Source organism: Lates calcarifer, linkage group LG3, assembly GCF_001640805.2.
Source record: "Lates calcarifer isolate ASB-BC8 linkage group LG3, TLL_Latcal_v3, whole genome shotgun sequence".
In the NCBI taxonomy this organism is placed as follows: domain Eukaryota; kingdom Metazoa; phylum Chordata; class Actinopteri; family Centropomidae; genus Lates; species Lates calcarifer.
This window is the reverse complement of record NC_066835.1, coordinates 21,775,015-21,791,556: the sequence shown is the minus strand read 5'-3', so window position 1 is coordinate 21,791,556 and position 16,542 is coordinate 21,775,015. Positions and strand designations below refer to the sequence as shown.

The 16,542-nt window shown below is 42.5% G+C and overlaps 1 protein-coding gene across 1 annotated transcript in view; it reads right to left on the bottom strand.

The window, feature by feature from the left end:
• The window catches only part of LOC108887592 (zinc fingers and homeoboxes protein 2), a 107,021-nt gene that overhangs the window by 63,087 nt on the left and 27,392 nt on the right, over nt 1-16,542 (bottom strand). The window contains exon 2 of the mRNA XM_018683054.2: nt 12,561-12,736. The gene's annotated coding sequence lies outside the window, so the exon portion shown is untranslated. The remainder of the gene's footprint in view (nt 1-12,560; nt 12,737-16,542) is intronic.

Here is a 16,542-nt window from a genome sequence, read left to right as displayed (position 1 = left end):
GAACTGAAATCCTAAAGATACACTAATATTTTTAGATAATGGTGTTCTTCCAGCTTTGTGTCTGTTCCTCGAAGAAATGGTTTTTCCCAGTTTAGTGTGGAAGAACTTCACTGGTTTGACCTCAGCTCCATCTACAACAAAGAGCCAGACCTTATCGCCCAAAATCAGAGCTGCTGCTGTGTCTGCAAATCCCTGCAGCAGGTTCAACATCTGGTGGAAAAACTGAAACCAGAGGAGCGGAGGCTGTTAGAGAAGGAGATTACTGCCCATGGCTTTGGGTTGATATGTTCACCTATCACATATGGTGATACAGTTCTGGTGTCTTCACCATATCACATGGATTTTACTTGAAAAAATCATCTAAAACTGGAAAAATCTTGATGTAAATTTTACACCCGAGTGAAAGGAATAACAAAACAATCATACTAATCTATTAGATACTCAATGCAAGATTTAGGTGCTTGAAAATTTTTGATTCTCGGTGCCACGGACACCTCTTTTTTGGTACCAAAAACGTACTGAGGTTCAATATTCAGCCCCACGCATCGAATCTGTCTGGCCACACCAAGAACAAATACACGTCAAACTGCTAAAAGGACCCAAACATGTGAAGCACTCTGCCAATAGTTGTGTAACAGTGTTCAGGGTGGATTTCTCCTTTAGGCAAACACACAAATACTTGGTCCAGGTCCGACTGTTTCTGTTGTTTCAACCCTTGAGGAGGATTTCTGTGGAAAAATTCATGCAGCACTAATGCAAAATAGACTCTCAGAAATCAAGCTCACAAAGGGGGAATCAACAAGGGTAATACTGTACAGATGGAGCCATGGTACAAATCCCACTTCTCCGTGCTCTCTATACTCGTATTGTTTTGGGCTCTGAGAAGAAAACCAAGTGAGCAGGAGGGAGAGTCAAGCTCAGTGTCGACCTAAAACAAGCTCCAATCTTTGCATGATTATACGTACATCACTGAATCACACTGAAATCAGGAAGAAAGTACCAAACCCATCAACAACAGAAAAAAGAAATCACCATATGCAACTTTGCTCTGATACAACACAGACTTCATGGGCTGCAGTGATGTTTCTGTCTCTTTCTCCTTGTTACACCACCTCCGTCATCGGGGAATCGTTTGGAAATTCCTGCAGCAAATGGATTGTTGGAGAATTCTTTTCTAAAAATCAAAGCCTCTCTGCTCCTCCTATCCTATTTCTGCCATCTCTCCATCCATCCTTGACATCCTCAACCCTTCGCCGCCCTCAGTCTCTATCTCCAGTCTCTCAGTGGGACATCTCAGGTTTCAGAAAGCCAAATTTAACTGTTCTGTGAAGACCTTTTATGGACACTATTTGGAGTCAAAATACAGAAACACCGAGGCAGAATTCTGCACAAACCAACTGTCGAGAGAGGATGAGAGTAAACCGTTCAGGTGTGCTATGATCCCCCACATCCGTCATGTTGTATCACCACTTGCCAAAGCAGAAGGAGGAATCTGCAGTAATGATGTACAACATCTTTGCAGTGTTTGCAAAAAGATTCTGTGAAAATCTTGGTGACAAAACAGTAATCAGTATTCACTGTCACATTGTCTGATGCACCAAAACACATCTGTATCGCTAGGATCTCAACACATTACAAATGGCAAAGAAACCTGCTCTACAATTAAACACAGATTTTTATGATTTTACATACAGTGCAGACTCTCAAGACCGAAGACCAAAATCATACACAATCTTGAATGGCAATGAGGGCAGACGATACTCTGAACCAAACCCTTGACTTGGAGAATCATTACACCTCTAACTGTGCTGTTCAAAAAGGTTAGACTTTGCTGGAGTGACAGCCTCAAGGCCCCGGGAAAGATAAACAAAGAAGAAAAACAAAGTGTGGAAAGACATTGCACGGAAATTAGCTACTTGGTTGTACACAGCAGAGTCCCAGAAGTTATCGAGGGAAGCGACAAGCTTTCACTGCCTTTATGGTAGCTGTTGTTGGTAGTGGGACTAGTGACTAGTCGTCACACTGAAAAGGTACAAAAATTAGTATGTCCACCCAGGTGTCATGTTGCAATCACTGTCAATGGGAGCTGGAGCTGATAAATTCCTATGACTGTTTGCCCCTGGAATGAACGTCGATTGTAGCCTTTCCCACTGAAGACAAAAGCCACATATTTGTGGGTTTTTTTCATCCAGTTTAAAAGAGGGTTACAAAGGTTAATGTTTGCGCTCTGGACAGCTACAGACATTTTGGCCTTTTGACGTAGTTGAAAGACATGTTGTACAAACTTTTTTTTAATCTAGCGTTAAGGCTTTTAGACACCATGGGCATGATGAGGAAACAACATGAAATTCTCGAATGTCGGCGTGGCAGTTTGAGGTCCTGCTGGGAATGCTATCACAACTACTGAGGAGGCAGATAACCACTTGACCCAGATCATCCTTGTCACTTTTCGTGAGAGTACTCAGGACAAAAACAGCAGTTGGAAAAAATATACTGATGTGCAAATTAATTGCACAAAATAAACAACTGTGGTGGGTAAAGGCCTTTAGTGAGATATATTTCATCCACTATTACTATCCATCATTAAACCATTTATTAAGCAAGTCCTAAAAAATAAAAAAACATCTCCAGTTGTAATATTTCTCTGCTCGTTTATTCGAGGTTGTTCCTTTAATTTATCACCCATCTATTCTGCAGATATTTCTGCTATTTCCTGCAGTGGTTATGAAAGTTATGAAACCTTAAATGGGCAGAATAAGAAATAAGGACACAAGGAAATTAAATATTTGGGGACAAAAAGCCCATCTGTGTTCAGTAAAGCAGACAGGAAGCAGATTGTGTGTCTAACTCTGTTCTAGATTCATCAATGTGGAAATAAAGAGAAAAGAAGCCTCCACTTACATGGTGAAACACAAGATCTCTACTGACCACATTTAAAAGCCTTTATTAATCTAAACTCACTAAATGTGGACGTTAAAGACCTTTTCATGTATTAGAAGAACCTGTAGGTGTTCTGTAAATGCTCCCCTGCTGCCTCAGCCTCCTCCCCGACTGAGAAAGCCGAAATGCTGCAGCTTGATCTGCAGTAGAAATGCAGGTTGGGGAATCCTCCATAATGTTTGCTGAGTTTACCGACTTGGCTGACGGCTGTGTTTTCTTATCCTCTAACAGAGAGGGTGATTTGACTGATGCTCGTAACAGATTGCATCACAGCGGGAGACGAACTAAAACGGTTTACGCACCGCGGCTCTCCCTAAACTGTCTAACAGTGGCAGCGCTCCACCTTGTAAATTTGGAATAGTAATTTTAGAAATTTCCCAGCAGTCTATCTCCAATTGGCCTTCACTGGGAGTACTGTTTGATATCAGTGAAGTATCGCTGTGTACCACCTCTGAACGGCAGAAATATGATCTCAGCTCTGTGAAACTAACACTCTTGCTCCATTTTTCATGAAAACACCTGAGCCACATTTAAATCTGTTTTTATTGAGAACACAGTTAATAATAATCCAAGGTTTTCACTCCTCAGCAAGTCAGTGTCGTTAACGCCTTAACGTATCTTCATATGTGTTTTCGTTATTTATTTTTTTAAGTGAGTACGCTGCTGTGACATGTGACCCACGCTGACACCACTAAGACGAAGGTGTTTCTGTAAACACAGCAATGCAAAGCAGCGAGAATATCATAACGTGTCATAACACAAAATGTTCCAGTTCCTTTTGGTGTGATATCAGCACAGAGCCACGTTGATTCTCGCTATATCACATCTCTCTTTTTTTTTTGGGTGATAACTAAAACACATACCTACATATAAACTAACCTCCAGTGCTGTCGTTTTCACTTCAGTTACATTTCCTCCGTTAACTCTCTCTCTGCACATTGTCCTTTCACTGTCCTGCAGCCACAAGGAGAAGATTAAAATGTTGATTCCCTTGCCTGAGTCGCCTTCAGGTGTTCTCACTGTGCTCTCACAACAGTTAAGCCTCACAAACTGGCTTTCTTTGCCCCTGGTTTTGTCTTTCAGGCTAAATACAGGTTGCCTTGGTTAATTGGTGGGGGTTGCTGAGGCTTTATGCAGCCTGAGAGGAAGACTTCAGGCTTTACTCTGGGCTTTCTTTTTTCTTTTTTTGCTTAACAAAATCTAAATTTGATATAAAATACGGCACCCAACATGGTCTGCTCAGTTTACATCTTGCCTGGGATTTTTGTGCTGTGACATCCCCATAAGAGCTGCAACTACCGATTATTTTCTCAATTAACTGATTAGTTATTCTGTTTATAAAATGTCCAAAACCAATGCACAGTGCCTATCATGGTTTCCCAGAGCTCAAGGTAACATCTGAAAACGTCTCATTTTATCTGACCATTCAGTTCACTGTGATATATATGACAAAGAAAAGCATTGAATTCACACATTTGCTTGAACTCATGTTTGGAATTTTTACTCAAAAAAAGACTGCAAAGATTGATCAGTTGTGAAAATAGCTGCAGATGAATTTTCTGGCAATCGACTGATCATTTCAGCTCTATTCTACATTTCTCTGCCTCCCTGATTTCATCTCTCTATTGTTTGTTATCCAAGTGCGGCGTAAACAGCTTTCATTATATTTTGCAGCTCTCGCTACAAATACAACATTATTGATCATATCTCACACATCTTAATGGGGTACTCCACTGATTTATTACTGCACTTCCATAAAGTCATGGGATTTTTGAGACTTTTAAAAATAAAAAATAAAAAGAACGATTAAAAAAATTGTAAAAGCTCTACTGTGAGTCAAGGCTCAAAGACACTAGAACCTACATTTCCCATAATGCAATACCATTATATCAGATTATAACGCAGGCTTTCTGCTCTAAAGAGATTAATCCAAGATAACAGTTTTCACAGGCTGAGTTATTCTCCTCGTGACAAGACAACTTCATCTTCATGTGTAAAATCATAATACTTCATTGTGTCCCCCACTTCTGAAGCCAAACCTACGTCCTTGAAAACTTCACTCCCTTCCAAAGCCTCTGCCAAACTTCTGTCTCCTAATTTCTAAAATGATCTGCCAATTTAAAACCAAATTTCATCCACAGGCTCGTGTGATTTCTGACAAATGCGTGTAAAAACGGAGTACTTTGTTGATCATTAGCAGACGGGCTAAATGTGGGTCATCTGGGTGCTTTCTTCTGCTTCAATTAGCCGGTTTCCCTTCTCCATTTTCAGCACGGTAACCACATTTTCTTTAATCATAATTGGGTTTGTTACCTTTAAAAATCTCCATTTCTGTTGTCACTTTACTGCTTTAAAACGTGGAAAATTTGCACCTTTCTAACCCCTCCCCCTGAAAAAAAAATCTATTTGAGAGGGTGTTTTTTTAATTTTTGAGGAATGTCTCTTGAGTGGCACTTAGCAAAACTGAACAAATGTGTTGGTGGGTGGGTGGGTGAGCTGTGAGGCGGATCTACCTTCCAGACTAAAACAGTCAAACACTCATTACTCTGAAAAACACTTGACTTCATCATGGCCTCAATTATGTGGTGCTGGATAAACTCCAGTGTTATTGAGCCGCTGTCACCGGACAGAGGGGGTGATGTTCAAGATCCAAAAACCGAGTCTGGAAGAAAAGTGATTCTTCCACGGCGGCTTAAATCCTGACCTCCTTATCTTTTATGGACAGGATTGCTACGTATCTTTGAGCCAAGGAGACGTCCACAAGGACTCACTTAAAATCTTCAGAGACCTCAAGTTGATTAAAGTTTGAAAATCAGAGAATTTTTAAACCAAGTTTTGAAATATGAAAACACACAGCAACCGAGGAGAGTTTCATTTTTTTTTTGGTGTTGATGAGAAAACTCCCTCTGGGACGAGTTCATTAAACTTGGGTTTGGGTGAAAAATTTTTCAGTTTCTGTCAACATACGTTTGTCAAATAAGTTTCAATCCGAATGTAGCACAGAAAAAATAAACAGTTGATAGCAATGCTTCATCATCGCAGAAGACGACGACGACACATGGAGATGAGGTCGTTAAATGAAGTCCAGTCAAAGCTCAAACGACAGAAAACTGATTCTGTGTGTTTTATGTGTTGATGTGAGGAAGGCTCCAGTCTCATCATCACTCCGCTCAGATCTGATGTTTTCCTCTCTTCACTGGAAACCAAACACGCAAAACCAACAGGGAGCGATAGAACCTCGACCCAACAAGTCCTCTGACCTAAACGACCATACAGGTCGCTGTGGCAGCTTTTCTGCTCTTAATATTATGTTTTCTATTTCATGTCATAATTACTACAGTCATTAGATGTTGTGTGGACCATAACAGAGCGGTGCAGGACTGATCCTAAAGCCCAGAAGTAAGTTAGCATGTTAGCACTTGCTGTTCCCTCCTCCCAAAGTCAGTGTGTTTTTTGGTTAAATGTCGGTTGCTAACGAGTGTCTAAATGAAAACCCATCTACTCACCAGTCCACCTTTACAGCCTCGTTGTGTTTCTACTCACGCTCTTTCAAACTCTCACTAACTTTCTAAGAAGAAAGGCTTTTGTAGAAGAGCTCAGAGCTAAATGAAATGACCAGTTGGAAGCTTAGTGGTGGAGACGTTGACGTCATGTGACCGTGGTGGAGTTGGTTTATAGCCTAACATTAGCGTCTTACTTGTGGAGAATCTGCAGCATCGTTTATTACTGTCACTAAACGTGTGAACATGTACCAGATGTTAAGTATAGAGCAGAGAATGCTGCATGTTTTCATTAAGATGTGTCGTGAAGAAAAAACTATGATCTAAAAATCTAACTCCACCTTCAGTGTTGGTGTGTTGTTTCTAAAGATTCAGGATCTGGTCAAATCACAACTTTGCAGAAGAATGGCGGGGGATCTCCACACAGACTTTGGATGACACATTTCTCAAATCAGAACACCCACAACTACACAACAACATCTCACAACGAGAGGGAAGGCAGATAAATAAAGAAATAAAACAACCTAAAGTTAAAAAACTTAACACCCAAGACCTCAGAGGAAGAGCTGAAATCACACAACCACCAAACAAAACAAGTAAAGTGTCTCCTGCTACAACCAGCCACCGACACAGCTCCGCCGCAGGTGTGTTGGTGGAAAACACAACTGAAAAAGACGCACGCACACACACAGAAAAGAAGAGAGAAAAAGCGAAGAAATGTAGCGTTGTGGTGGTGAAGTTCAGCAGCAGCAGGGAGGCTACGGTTTAATAGTACAGCTCAGTGAGAGAGGCGAGCAGCAATCTGCCCGGCCACACTGACTGCCCACACACACCTCCTCCACAGGTGTGTACACATGCATGTGTGTGTGCGGTGGATTTTTTAGGGTGAGTCATTCTCTCCCACATAGTCGATACCTCCACCAGCGGTTGTGGAGATCCCATCAGCCCTCACACAGCACCTGCACCGCTCCTCACACTCCCACAGCTGGTTCAGATGCCCGCTCGCTTCCTGCTGCAACAACAACGCCGCCGCCGCCACCGCCACCGCCGCCGCTCTGATTTTAAGACAACGGCGGCAGCATTTGGAGGTAACAGATGGCGATTTTATCAACAACAGTATGATCAGAGAGCGACACAACATTAGGGCATCACATTAATCGTGCAGCCTTTGTTTTCCACAATTAATAATGAGACGTACCAGGAGTATTCAAACATTTAGATCAGCTGGAAACAAAATAGTGATGTGACATGCAGTTAAATATTTAGAGTCTTTGCATAATTAGGACTAATAATCTCATTTACAGCACATGTGAGAATACCTCCAAGTGCAGCCATACGTACAGAGATAAGGAGACATATCTGAAACAGTGGCTTTTCAGGGAAGGAGAAAACAGCCTTATCTTCTCTTAATGCCCATTCATTTTTGAAATTATACAGTCGGTTTTTAATCAGGTTTCAAATCCCCAAGGGTCAAGAAACTCGCTCAGCATAAGAGGAAAGTCTCCATGTGAGTGAGATGAGGAGAAAAAACCAGCAAATGATCAGGTGCGGAGCCATTTGTGCAGCAACGTGCCATTTGGTGGATGCTTTCACTTGAGATGCTTCGTACTGTAGCACCTCCGATGCAAATATTTTTAGCAGGGATGACCCATGTGCAAACTGCACCCATCACCCTGGCAGTGTTAGCACGGCGCTCCACCCCTTGAGCTTCACACAGCCCATTCAATAAAGCAGAAGGGCCGTGAAAATAAACCTTCCCGAGCACCCAGTGGGGCTGGCACCGGCCCGCGGGCTGGCTGGAGCCCAGGAAAACGCTGAAAAAGCTGACTGGACAGCAGCCAAACGCTGGTAAATTTTGGCTTCGGTTGGTCAGGTTTTCTGCACTAGTGAGCCCTTAGACTGGTGACTACAGTTTGGTGCCGGAGCTGCAGTGGAAAAATCTCATATACTAGCAAAAATGGTATGGATCACAGCATTTTCCAACACTGTGAGTGGCTTTAGAAACCTCTCTCCTCGACATGTGCACGAGTTCCCAGTTTAGTCAGTAAACCTGCACCAAAGGTCACAGATATCACACGACCTGAGGTTTTTCACTCTCAACTGTTTCAAAGGTTTACAGAGAACAACATAAAGAGCCGGCTCGATAATCAGACTGATTTTCTTGTTGTACTGACTCACAGGATGAAACAGCAGCTGTGATGGCTGTTTCTAGGAGCAGACGACCTTGTTTAATTTAAGAGTTGTTATATCTGTAAGTCAGGTTTCAACAGCTTGAACAGCTGCGTCAATCTGATCCATGTTTGTCACCATGAAGAAGCTATGTAGGAGGACGACATCCCCATTCTCGCAGTGGTTACTGACAACAAGACAGGACAAACTGCAGATGTGGACAGTAATTCAGAAGCGAGGATAAAAGAGCAACGTGAGAATCGTGCAAATGACATCAAAGTTTCTCCACATCATATGTAAACAGACCGTCCGTGTCGTACCGTCGTCTCCAAAGCTCCACTACAAGAAACACACTTGACAATTTCACACAAATCAGCGGCTGTTTGATGCATTCAGCACAGAGGAGTCGACATCAAACTGCAGCAGCACTTTGGGAAGTTTTACAGACAGTTTGATGCATTATTTTTCTGTGATTAAAAGACGTTCTAAGTGTTGTGAATCCAAGCTACAGGCTCTTCAGAGCCAGCTTCAAAGCTATCAGGAATGAGGTTTTTATGCTGAAAAAGTAGATTTTCAGTGGAGTGTTCCTTTACGATACTTCCACTCAGCTGTTGGGATTTCTGCCTGACACGAGCTTCATTGTGAAGTTTTTTAAATTTCTACTTTTTTCTCGGTTGCGACACTCATCCATATATATTCTGCAGACCTCCATGATGGCTCCAGATGTGTTGCAGAGCCCCGACTGAAACAAGCTTTGTTGAAAAGTTTCCCAAATGTGCACCGTCCCAAATCTCACCAGCGTCTGACGTAGCAGCAGCAGCCCGGACTACAAAGCCGGTTCAGTTCAGTGCCGCGGGGGCACCAGAGGCTGTGGACGCTGCCATGTTTAAACTGTTACTGCATGAACCTGCTGAACCGAGCATGTTGGTTCCAGCTGAGGTCGGATCTGCTCTGTTTTTCAACCTTAACACACACACACACACACACACACACACACACACGTTTCTACCTGATTCAAAAACCATCTCTTCTTTCCATCATCCATCCTGTCTCTGACTGTATTTACAGTTTGAAGTATGTGTCTCTTCCATTAGTCCTCTCTCTGAGGCTCTTTTCTTTTCCTCAAGTATCAAATCTCCTTCCCTCTTCTCTCAACTCTGCTTCTCATTTTGTTCTTTCTGCTGTCGGATCATTCGATACTTTGCTCTCAGATATGATTTTTCCCCCTCTCTTCCTCCTGCTTTGCCTTTGCTGTCTCGAACCAGCTCTTCCTCTCGCTCCATCTACACTTTTTAAACTCCAGAGAGGACAATCTGCAGAAAACTGGACCTCTGTGTTGAATTTGGAAAATGAAAGGTCACATCTTTCAAAGTGTCTCTCTGACTTTTTCCTGGAGCCACTCTCTGTACAGGAGGCGTCTTGGCCTTCTCTCGCTCGTCTGAAAATCTCTCGGCCTTCTAGGTGTTGCACTCCGAGCCTCTTCACCTTTACAGTATCGCTTCTCTCTCTCTCGATCTGCTTTTTCAACAACCTTTACAGCAGATTTCTACATGCATGAAGTGTGTGGTAAATCAGAGACAAATAAACTCACTTCAATTTAAACTCAGACCCACACAGACTGGATTCAGGGCCAGTGAATGCTTCTTAAACTCTTGAATAAACTCTTACTTTCTGAGGGACTGAAGGACAGCGAGGGGAAAATAGTCCAAAGATATGAGGCTGGGTTTGATTTCACTTTTAAATTTCCTCCTCCTGATGGACGAGAAGTGACTGTACCCAACACCAGTGTACGATTTCGGTAAAAAATAGGGAAAAAAACACCTGTGGAGTCTCGGCCGGTGAAGACGAGACGATCGTCTCTGTTTCAACTCCCAGTTTCTCCCAGTGAAACTTTAAGTTCCTTAAAGCAAACACTGAACTGTCTAACAGGCTGATTTTTTTTATCTTATCTGTACATTTTCTGGATGGAATCTGATCTAGAAATAAATCTAATATCCACTCTCCTCCTCCTCCTCCTGGGAGGTTCTGGATCTCAGCTTCTCCTGGATTTTCTCTTCCGAGGCATCTCGATCAGAGCCTCCTCTGACTGACTCAAACGCTGCCGACTGGGGCTCTGAACAAATCTCTGGGATTTTCACCAGCTTGCTTTCGCAGTCTTCACTCTTTACTATGAAACATGGAGACTTTGTTTTTCCCTACATTTTTATACTGCTGTTTAAACTAAAAGGACATGATGCACATATGTGGTCAAAAGTAGACTGATATTATTCCTTGCAGGGGTTTCCATAAGCTCCAGCTGTCACTTTTTATCACCATATATCTATAACCTTTAACCAGATGCTGGATATTTGTCATCAGACATCTGGATCACATTAAAGATTAGTGTTTTTACTGCTTTTAATCACCTGGTCTGTTTGTTTGAAGGAGAAGGAGAGCTCTGTGGATAATTCGGTTCAGGCTAAAAACCTCCAAAGCAATGAACACTGAAGGAATCCTAACCTAAAAATAAACTGAACTAACGTTAGCTGCAGCTCAGCTAACAGCTCCTCAGCCTCTCCTGAAGTCCTGTGCCAACGAATAGCATTGAAGAAACACTGGTTTTTAACATGAAGCTGCTTTATTCTGTGTTTTTACTCGTTTTAATCATCAGGTCTGTTGGTTTTGGAGAGGAGGAGATAATTGATGCTGATGCTAAAAACATCCAGAGCGATGAACACTGAAGGAATTCTAACCCAGACATAAAACGGCGACGAGTTGTTTAACGATTAAGACGACACAAACTCTGTCTTTTGTTATTGTTTAACAAGCCACCTCCTGTTTTCACCCAGCTGGACGTTGGTGGAAAACCCTGTCTCTGAGCCCTGTATTTTAACTTGTCCTCGTTTCCTCGGAGGATGGTAATGCCACGATTTAAAAGCTGACGTGTCTCCTGCACCAAAGTTGCTGAGCTAAAACCTCTAACATCAAATAAATGTGTTTTTTTTAAGACTTGCACCTGTGATGTGTTTTCAGACTGAGCTCTGAGACATTCCCCTGGTTTGACACAGTGAAAACAGTGAAGTGAAACAATCCCTCAGTGTGTTTTCTCCAGGCTGCTCACGTCTGGCCTGAGTTTTCAGGGTCTGCAAACTGTTTGTTTTAAGTGATCTCTGCTCGCTGGCTAATTAATGCACGGGCAGGATTCATGGTTAATTTCTGACGTTTTTGGCTGCAGGTATGTTAAAGCTGCAACACTCCGCAGGTGCAGCTGAGTTTTATTGAACAGAAAGTGGATTATTAGGCACCACAGAAGAGGTGCGGACATCTCATAGCTAAACCATCAACAACCACAAACATAGCTGCTAATATATCTGTAATATTGTCTGATGTATCAGCTCTTTTTTCACCTTTGTAAAGCATCTGAACACTGGACTTAAAAGCCGTACAGAAAGGACAGGAGAGGAGGCGACAGCAGACTAGAAGGTGCAGTAACATCAAGTGAAAGCAGCGATAACAACAGTAGATCTCAGACTGCCATTAAAACCTGGATGAAAAATTCAAATTGGGAAAGAGACAAAAAAAAGAGAGTTTCCACCGCTGCAACAAGCGGAGACTCACCAGTCGAACTTCCACATGACTCAGCTCATAGAACAACCACCTCAGTTACCTCGTTTACCGATATCTGGACGCCTCCATCCTGTGGCGCCGCCATTAAACGACCACAACTCAAGACCCGGTGGCAAAGGCCAAGTGGCAAAAATGGCACTTACTCATTTTTAGCCACAGTTCAGAGACGTCTTTAAAAGTTCACCTTTCTGCAGGAGCTTTTTTTTTCTTGTGGTTAAAGCAGGGTGAGCAACAACTGCTCGAACAGGATGTGCTGGCATTTCAAAATAAAACACACTGACAAACTGTAAAGACGACGACTTTCTCTCCGACTAAAACAAAAACAAATAAAAAGTTGGTACTTACTGCACTTCCTCAAAGGGGAGGGGCTTCACTGGAAGGGGAGGGGCTCTTCGTTAGGCTCCTCCTCCTCCTCCTCCTCCAATCACTGTTGGCTCGTCCTCTCTCGCCTTATCTCTCCCTCTCTCCTCTCTGGACGATCCTCAGGCCACAGCGGCACTCTGGGTAATCTCCCGTGGGCTCTGATGAAAGCAGAGAGGGGGGAGCGAGCGAGAGAGTGAGTGTGTGTGAGAGAGAACAGAAGACAAATCAAAGAACAAATTGGATCTACTGTACGAGTGTGTGTAGGTGTGACGGTGTGTGTGTGTGAGAGAGAGAGACAGATGCAGACAGAGTAGATGGAGGTGTTGATGATGATGATGGTGTGTGTGTGTGTGTGTGCATAAATGAACCCAGTATGGGCCTTTAAAAAAAAACTGCACCAATACAACTTGGCCCACAAAAAAAAAAAAAAAAGGAGGCTGTGGTTACCGTGGCAACATGTGCCAAAACGGAGAAAGGAGGAAGCGACAAAGAGAAAGAGAAACAGAAAAAGAAAGATGAAGAAGAAAGCAGCACGTGTACGTACAGCGATTTAACTTCTGTTGTGGGAACAATGAGATAAAACTGGTAAAGCAGCTTCCATAGTAACACCTGTAAAAACGAGTATAAACATTTAAATAAACAATAGAATGTGGTTGTAAGTAGCTACAGTTGCGTGCAAAGGTAGCAGTGACTGTGGCACCTGCAGAAGTCATTACTCAGGCAGATTGTTTGCAGATACCACAGCTTTCTGTTCTCAATTGATGAAATTTCAGCCACTCTTCCTGCACATCACTTCAGGTTCTGATACTAATTTAAGCTGTCCTGTTCAAACACACACACACACACACACAGCTCCCCAGAATTCACAAGAAGAAGCCGATCGTGGTGGATTTCGAGGTCTGCTTTCGATCATCGTCCTGCTGTAGAAGCCAGCCTCTTTTCACTTTCACTTTCCTGACTGATTGCAGGATATTTGCCTCCAGAATTTGCTGATATTTATTGGAATCCATTCTCCCCCTCTTTCTCTTTCCACACAGTCCCAAAGCAGAATATTTCATCCCCCGTGCTTAAAGGATCACTCTGGTGTTTTTGAACCAGGGCCTTATTTTCCCATGTTTTAGGTGTAAATGTCTTTGGAGTCGGCGCAGTGTTGATCAAGAACGACAGTTGTCCACGTCAAAGTACATTAGGCTCAGATTGTTATCGAAGTGTCTAGATAGATAGATAACTTTATCTATCCCAGAGGGAAATGTCTACCAACATTATAGATATGATAGAGCTTTAAGATCCTTTTAGTTTAACCAGAAACATCACTATATATCAGTACCAGACTCCATTGAGAAAAACAGGAATTTTACCGAGCAGAGCATAGGAGCTGTTGGAATACCACTGCCTCCATCTGTTAGTTTTTCATTTATTATTTTGTGGTACTTTTACTTATGTAAAAGATCTAAATACTACTTTCACCAATCAAAGTCCCACAATAACACAAACAAACTAATGGAGATGGAGGCAGTGGTATTCCAGCAGCTCCTGTGTTCTGTGAGGTAAAATTCCTGTTTTTCTCAATGGAGTCTGGTACTGATACAAAGTGATGTTTCTGGTTAAACTAAAAGGATCTTACTCAATTCTAAAATCTTTCAGCGCCGCGCTCCCTCTCGGTTTTCACGTGAAACAGTAAATTAACTACCCCCACCACAGCAGGAAGATCCCGCCTCACTTTATTCAGTGTGTTTTGGTGTCTGATCTATTTATCATTCAGACCAGACTTCGTTTTCTCAGCAGTACCTGAAACAACATGCCCACACCCTTTCATTTGTGGATGCAGAGACGGTGAGAGACACATACAAACCCAAACACAGTACTGTAGGAGCAGGACTCAGGAGCCTTTGTTAACTGAATCTTAAAACCTTGCACCAGCCGCTGGGACTCTAATACTCAAAAGACGCCCACGGGTGTGACTGCTGGTGGTGGTGGGGGTTTGACGAAGTTTCCACTTAATGCAAATGTCCTCTGAGCAGCAACCAGCAAATAATGTCAAAAACTAATGAGCATCACATGATCAACGCTAAACTGTCTGCTTTTAGTAAATCCACATTCATGAACAGAGAGTAAGAGAGAAAGGAAAAAAAGACACATGAGAATTCAGCAAGGTTAACAGAACACCTGGAAAATGTGTGTGTGTGTGTGTGTGTGTGTGTGTGTGTCAGATGTGTACCTCTCATCAAAGCCAATCATCATTACATAACACTGATGGGCTGAAATTTCATTAATTGCTCATGTAAGCATGTGTGGGTGTGTGTAGCTACACATGTACACACACTCACTGTTGTTTATGTGTGTGTGTGTGTGTGTGTGTGTGTAATTGTGTACGGCTGAATCATGTGCTGTCCTTGTCCGTGTGTGAGTGTGTGTTTGTGCCTGTGACACCTTTGTATTTACACGCTTTGCATTATTTTTGTGCTGCGCTCAGGTTTCCATTGACTTCAATTAATTCTCAACTTTAACCTCAAGGCGATGTCTCACTTTAGAGGACACACACACACACACACACACACACACACAGCAGTCAACCTTCACTACGAGCTGCATTCAGCAGTTCTTCTACTGTGTGGATCAATGCTCCAACAAACCGCTACTCACCTCGTAAAACAACAAAAAACAAAAGAAAAGTCAGGGGTTTTATTTTGAAAGGACAGCAGTGTTAATGTTCTGTTAATGTAAAAGCGTCCTGTAGTCAGACATGGCAGCATCTGTTTCTTGCTTCATGTCATCAGATGCCTGTTGTTTTTGGTTCTGTTTGGTTTTGACCAACAACAGAGAAAACGTGAAATCAATATAATGTTCTCGAGGGAAAAAAACGGGACTAAAAAGCTGCTTGAGAAATTTCTGTTCTGTGAAAGTAACAATGTTAGAGTCATTTGTGACAAATGTGTGAATATATTTGGACATTTTATAAAAGCAGGAAGTTTCTGAAAAGCAAGTATCATTGGTATGCACCATATAAACTGACGGGGTAAAACGTAAAGAGCTAATTCAGTCGAATCGGGTGGTCACATGCCAACGTCTCAGCGTCTCTGCTGACGTGATGAAACTATCGCTACCATCAAACGTCCCCGTCTAGTACAAATAATGATCAATGATTGATCAATAATGTTGTGTTTCTGTTTTTGTTATAAATCACACATGACGACGATTTAAAAAAAAAAAAAAAGAATAAGTTCAACAACAAACGTTCGAGGCGTTCGAATGCTGACTTGGAGCTCGGTTTCCATGGCAACGGCCGAACGTTGACACTTCGAAGTTTGAAGTTTAAATGAAAAGCTTAAACTTACAACAAGGAACCAGTTCAAACACTGGACATTAACAGGACCGTCAGTGGCTGTGTCTAAATGCAGTCGGTTAGATTGCACATAATCCACATCCTGACCTCATCAACGCCGATTCCCAAAACCACCTAAAGAGGAAGCTACGACAAAAACGAAACCCAGGGGAGAGTCCCTGTCACTAACTTCATTTACAAAGCTAAAGGCTATATATATATATATATCCATATATATATATATATATATATGAAACTGATAAACTGATAAATAGTTCATATCTGAGTTTCAGACACTGGTTATTTAGAGCTGTAATGATCCTGCTCAGAGATCAACACGGTCTGAAGCTCCTTTAAGAGGGAATCACCAGCAGTGTTTTCCCCAGGATGTGATGAGTGCATGTGGTGTGTGTGTGTGTGTGTGAAGCTCTGTGAGTGAGTGGATGAGATCATCAGAGGACTGCAGCACATCAGGGAGAGAGAGAGAGAGAGAGAGAGAGAGACTAAGAACAACAGGTCTTTTCCAGAGAGTCTGGATCCCCCTCAGGACTGACCTCATCCTCCATCCATCACCAACCTGATACTAACCAGCTCTGCTCTGGGACTGTGTGTGTGTGTGTGTGTGTGTGTGTGTGTGTGTGC